This window comes from Oreochromis niloticus, unplaced genomic scaffold (assembly GCF_001858045.2).
Source record: "Oreochromis niloticus isolate F11D_XX unplaced genomic scaffold, O_niloticus_UMD_NMBU tig00000221_pilon, whole genome shotgun sequence".
NCBI lineage: Eukaryota > Metazoa > Chordata > Actinopteri > Cichliformes > Cichlidae > Oreochromis > Oreochromis niloticus.
This window is the reverse complement of record NW_020327093.1, coordinates 200,162-206,161: the sequence shown is the minus strand read 5'-3', so window position 1 is coordinate 206,161 and position 6,000 is coordinate 200,162. Positions and strand designations below refer to the sequence as shown.

General features: G+C 38.0%; 1 long non-coding RNA gene across 2 annotated transcripts in view; it reads left to right on the top strand.

The window, feature by feature from the left end:
- The first annotated feature begins 732 nt into the window (after positions 1–732).
- LOC109200221 (uncharacterized) overlaps positions 733–6,000 on the top strand; it is a 46,716-nt gene continuing 41,448 nt past the window's right edge. For both annotated transcript variants that reach the window (XR_002060411.2, XR_002060412.2), the window contains exons 1-2: positions 733–895; positions 4,281–4,336. This is a non-coding gene — a long non-coding RNA (uncharacterized LOC109200221). The remainder of the gene's footprint in view (positions 896–4,280; positions 4,337–6,000) is intronic.

Sequence of the window (6,000 nt, the reverse complement as noted above, 5' to 3'; positions counted from 1 at the left end):
TGTAATGTGTCTGTTTGCGCTGTGAATTGGTGAGAAACTAAACTGAACTTGTTTTGGTTTCTCCCGTAAAATGCTCTCAAAACTTCTCCAGGGTTTTAGTTGCTGCAGGTCAATGTCCTTAAGCATAAAGTATAATAGGTGAGCGCTCCTATTTAAGGGTTTTGGGATCAAAGCAAAGTTTCCACGTCACAAGGGATCGAAGCGATTCTAACATGTGCGCATGCGCACACACGTGTTTATTTTTTGTAATATTGTTCACACTAAATTTGACCCTAATCAATTTAATATCAGTCAATCAAAGAAAATGTTAGTTTCGGAAAGTTTTAAAATGACGAAACTGACAGTTAAAACATTTTTTGTTCGTGTATTTGTATTTATTTTTCGGGTTTTTTTTTGACATACCATGTCAAGCTTTTCTGTATATAGTCATGTCGTAGATTTCGGAGCAAACAAGAAATTGATTAAAATGTTCTATTTTATTTTAACAATCATCAGCTTCATATCCAGGTTTGGTACGGGTGCTTGAAATCCTTGAAAAATCTTGGATTTTAATATTGTAGTGCGTGGATTTCGGATTTTGTGCTTAAAACTTCTTGAAACTGTAACCGTATTTCATTCACCACAAATAACTATCTGATTGAATAGTTTTCTTATCAGATAGAGAAATAAAATGAGTCGCAGTCTAAAAGCAACATTTCTCTGCCTGGGCTGCCTCGTACCTCTGCACGTCAGTCTGTTTCAATGTGTGACCCCCCACCCCCTCCCCGAGCAGTCGTGGGTGAGTGCACTAACGTGCCCGGAGGTTGCCGTTTTAATGAGTGTTTGCTGGAAAACGAAAAATACAAGAAGGAGTCTTCAAGAAGGATTTGTACGTTTTGACAACGGGGGAATTTGCGTAAGTCCTAGTAAATAATTTTCTCGAGTGTGTACGTTACACACGTTATTTCTTAAAATTGGTATTATTATTTTGCTAGCTAGCAAACTCGCGGGATAAATGATTGAAATGCACTCAGTGCGATACAATACGGTGCCGCTATTATAACAGTTAGTTATTGCGGGTAACTTGTAGAATATGCTGTGAATTTAACTAAGATTACACAGCAGTAGCAGTAATACGAGTTACTTCCCTCAAGTGAAAGCTTTAAACGTTAGCCCGATGCTTAACTAGCCAACGTAAGGCTTTCTGATTGAAGGCTAAAAGCGGCGTTGTCACCAAGTAAATAGGATATTGATTATATTTTTGTGTATTGCTGCTGCTTCTTCAAGTATTAACCTGGTGTCTTTGGGAACACCTTAGGGGGAAATAACGGTAATATGACTGAACCATATGGGAACAAAGAAAAGCCACTTTTTTGTGCTACCGAAGTTTCCTCGCTTTTATTCAAAATCTCTTTATCATTAAACAACTTAAACATAATGGCTTCAAGCTCACATTGAGGCCTGTGGGGCACGATCAGCCCCTGAGACAGTAGTAGACAAATGACTATTTCATACTTTAAGGCTGCCTGTTTATTTAAGGGAGATGAACAGTACATTATAACTGTACATAATAATATCACAGATGATAGATTAAATAAATAGAAAGACGCTTGTGCATTTTTAAAGTCTAAAGTGTTGAATTGAACTGAGTATGTCATCTGTTCAAAGCCTCTCCCAGTCAGTGCTGTTCTCTATGCCTGTCTTACTGTACATGATGTTATTAGCACAAACACTTTAAAGGTGATAATTTAGGACTACAACAATAACACAGACTGCAATGTAGTTAAGCATCTTACAGTTAGTTTTGAATGAATGAACTTAAAAAAACAACATAAGCAAAGATCTGTCTCCTCCTATTTTTTGTGTCACATAAGAAAGAAGCATCAATATTTGATGTGAAGACTTATTAATTTGGCCTTTCACATGGTCTTACTGAGGTGATGCGAAGTGAAATATGCATCCTTTTTATGGTAATGTGCTGGAAAGTTTGAAAATGGACATTGAACGTGCTTACAAAGTGCTTGAATTTGACCCTGAAAGGTGTATGAACCCAGAAAAAGTCACACTTGGAGTGAAAACCTCTCATAGCAAGTTAATCATATTAAATTGATTGGATGCTTTCAGCACAAAATTTAGCCACACACTCAGGACAGCGTCTGATTTACCTTCATCGGTAAACATGTTTATGCAGTACATAGTAACAGTGTGGCTGAGTCCTCTGGTTCAAATCAGTTCCAGTACATTTGGAGATGTAAGTCTTAACCTTTCACATACATCAGGAAGGAAAATACAACCAACATTTAAATGTCTTAATTAGATTTATTTGAAGTGTCTTAATGAGCTGCTGAATGTGAAAGTCAGCAACTGTTGATTTTACTGGCCAACAGTTACTCAGTGTTAGCTCATTACTCTTTACTCTGAGTTGTTGGAAGAAATCGTCTGTTGTTGGTTAATCTGATTCCTGAGCGCTTGTTTGTGCTCAGCCAAAGACGTTCTTTTGTTTTGTTTTGTTTTTTTAAATGATGAAGCAGCTCTGCTCTCTATGGTATTTATTTGTTGGAGGGAATGTGTTTTGATCATCCTCATGCTCATTTCCAACATGATGTTCTTATTCTTGGACTCTACTAGAGTAGCTTTGCACGATTCACAGTTTAAAAAAAAGCTTCTTTATCTTACACCAAGCCCCTCTTTTTCTCCTCTGCCTGAAAAACCGGGGTTTTGGCCTTTTTGCCTTTAAGCTAACTTTACTCTTATTGGTTGATATTAAAAAGACTTGCTATTAATGATCAAGGCTTTTTTAATATCATGGATTGGGTGTTCTTTTTATTCATGCTTTTTTCTGGGGTCTATGATGGATATTTTGGAATTAAAATTGCATAAATTAAGATCTGATTAAAAATATTAGTCTCACACGTTGCATTAATTTAATTCAAAAGTGAGTCACATGGGTGTTAAGTAGAAATACAGCAGAATAGTGAAATTAATCTTGTATTTATCGTCTAATCTTGATCACATGTTCAGCGCTCATAAAAAATATATTTGGAAAACATTATTATTTAGTTTATTTATTACAGAGGAAAAAAACATGACACTCTTCCTCACCACTTCCATTCAACCATGTCCCTCAGGACTGATTTTAAGCTGCGTACAGAAGGATTCAATCAGTCTGCAGAACACACACATGCATTTGCTCCAGTGGCAATGAATGAAAACATCTGGCTGTGTTATTATGCATACTGAAATAGGAAAATAAAATAAGATGAATGAGTTCAGCGCTCTGAGCTGGATGTCTTTCTGAAATACAACTCTCCTGCCTCTGGTCTTCATGTGAAATGTCTTTACTTGCTCAAATTTAATCTCGTAAAAGTCGATCATAAAACTTATGAAAGTGTGTCTAACTTTCTGGGATCTAACTCATTTTAGATATTTGTTTCTATGTGCTGCGTGTGTTTTTTGTTATTCAGATGTGAAGTTTAAAAAAGGTTTAGCTGAGTCTTCATTTAATAAATGTTATTTCTGGGGTTTTGTTTTGCTTGCTAATCGTCGATACTGTGACGGTGTGTCACTGTACAGATCCTCCAGGGAAAATGTTTTTGTTTTTCACATTTTGACTGTTGTGATTCATTATTTCCACCTTTCAATCTTTCACGTTTCATTATCCAACACGCATTATTCTCTCCCACTGCGCTCCTACTTTTTAATTCTTTGAAAAAAACATTTAATCTGCACAGTACTGCCAAAGTGCAGCGATACATTGTGAAGTGCACAGAAAGAGTCTGGATTTCCATTTCTCATACAGTACCGAGCAAAGTCTTGAACCACCCCTTTATTTTTTCATGTTTTGCCAGGTCAGTCTGTGTTAACAGTGTTATTAACTGCATTCTTCAACTAAAGAAGTGAGAACAAATGATGTGGGGTTTTGTTTTTTTGCAACAGGCTGCAAGTAAATGTGTAAAGATACAATTTGAAATTGGTTCTTTGTTAAGTTTTCTGGTCCTTTCCGTGACTTAGGTGTCTGTTTATGTTTGAATGTTTCAGAGATTAGTGTGAAGTGTCTTAACAGACAAAAACTGGTCAAATACGAGCCCTGGATTAAAAATCAGAGACACTTTAAAAAGCCTGGAGAGCTATTCCTTAATACCACTTTAAAGATTACAGGGAAGTCCGGATCCCTGGAAGCAAATAAAGAAATGAGGGATGGCTCAAGACTTTTGCACAGTGCTGTACATGTCATGTTCCCTGTTTTATAGCTCAGCTCAAACTGACGCGTTCTCACTAACTGCTTCTCATTTTCTCCACAGTAAACTTTGACCACTTCCAGATACTGCGGGCCATCGGGAAAGGGAGCTTTGGAAAGGTAATGTGGCCTCCATTTTTCATGCGACTTGTATATTGTTTGCCCTTAATTACCCACCACAGTCGTCATCTCTAATCAGTGCAAGCTAAGCTAAATGTGCTGGGATTACACTTTAGTTCTCGTATGCTGCTTAACAGAGCCGTCCTTTTTTTTTTTTTTTTATTTAAGCTGCATTTATAACTGTTATTATGTAATTATTTCTATAAAGTCAGTTAGAGGAGAGCCAATTTATATTTCATCTCACTCAGTCTACGTGGGAATTTTGACCCCACGTCTCAATTTAATTACAGAGCAGCACAATTCTGCGGCTCTATTTGTCATCGTGCTCAACAGTTGGGCTGAATAAAGGCAGGAGGAGAACTTAGCGTGTGTGTGTGTGTGTGTGTGTGCGTGCGCGCGCTTCATTTTGTGAAACCAAATTACCCACAGTTCTTTTCAACCTTGTCACAGGTGCCAGTATCACCGTTGATGGCCATTGTTGATAAAACGGTCATTTTGGATTAACTTGTGGGCCATTTTCTTTCACCTTCTGCCGAAGAATTCCTTTGGGTATCCATTGAACGTCTGGATGAGACTTCAGTAATGAATGCAGGACTGTGTGTGTGTGTGTTTGTGTGTGTGTGAGAGATACACAATTGGGGCCCCAGAGATTGGAATAGTTTAACTTCATTTTAAATCCCAAATATAAATATAATATAATATATATAAACTGCTAATATTTGTCCATTATACTTGTGTCTCTGCACGCCTGTGCAAATTCTTCTTTGCTCTCTACAAAAACACTATTTTCCCTCTAAAAACATGTCCCTCTGTAATATGGAAAGTCATTGCCCAATGCTGAGTGCATTACCATGTGAATTTATGGTAAGTTTTACTTATTGCTTTGTTCCCTCAAGCTGCTGTTACTTCCCTTATGATACTGAAGTGGATCCGCAGTAAGCCGAGAAGCATTATTTTTTTAGAATAACAATTTACACTCACTCTGGTTTCTTTGAGATGAACACCACATGTAAATAAGGTTCATTCACATTGTCGGCTTTAAAATTCAAACTTGAAGAGTTTGTAAGTAAACTGGCTGAGATGAGACACAAACGATGCACCGGGTCCTCGTCTGAGTGCTGGCTTTCAGCTGTGCTGTATCTCTTCTCCAGCCGTGCACGCACAGACACTGTGCTACACTTACACAGTGAGACAGATGCTCACAGAGACATCCAGATACATTTTGTCCTTGCTGGAGGTCATCTTGTGTGTGTTTTTTGGCCCACTGTGGCCTCAAACCGAGCTCCTGCTGTTTTTTGAACACTTTAACAGCACCAGTCTTTAGCTTCCTGTTGAACACACAGTGGGGGAGGTGTAGGAGGTAATAAATCAGGTTTGGTTATCCTAATTTATAGTTGTCTTTATGTTAAGGATAAAAATAAAATTCACAAGAGGAAGGTGTTGGTGTGTGTGGTTGGGAAGAAAAGGAAGAAGCTAGAATGAAGCACAAACAGAGGGAGGTGTTTGGCTCTCGCTGTAGCGCTGTGAAACATGATCTGTATATTGCAGCTTCTGTAGGTGCTCCAAGAAAATGGGTTCATCGGCATGCAGCACTGTAGATGTGCACGTATGCACTCGCGAAAGAGAGAGGATGCTTGTGTTGCTGAGCTTGTTCTTGCACAGCG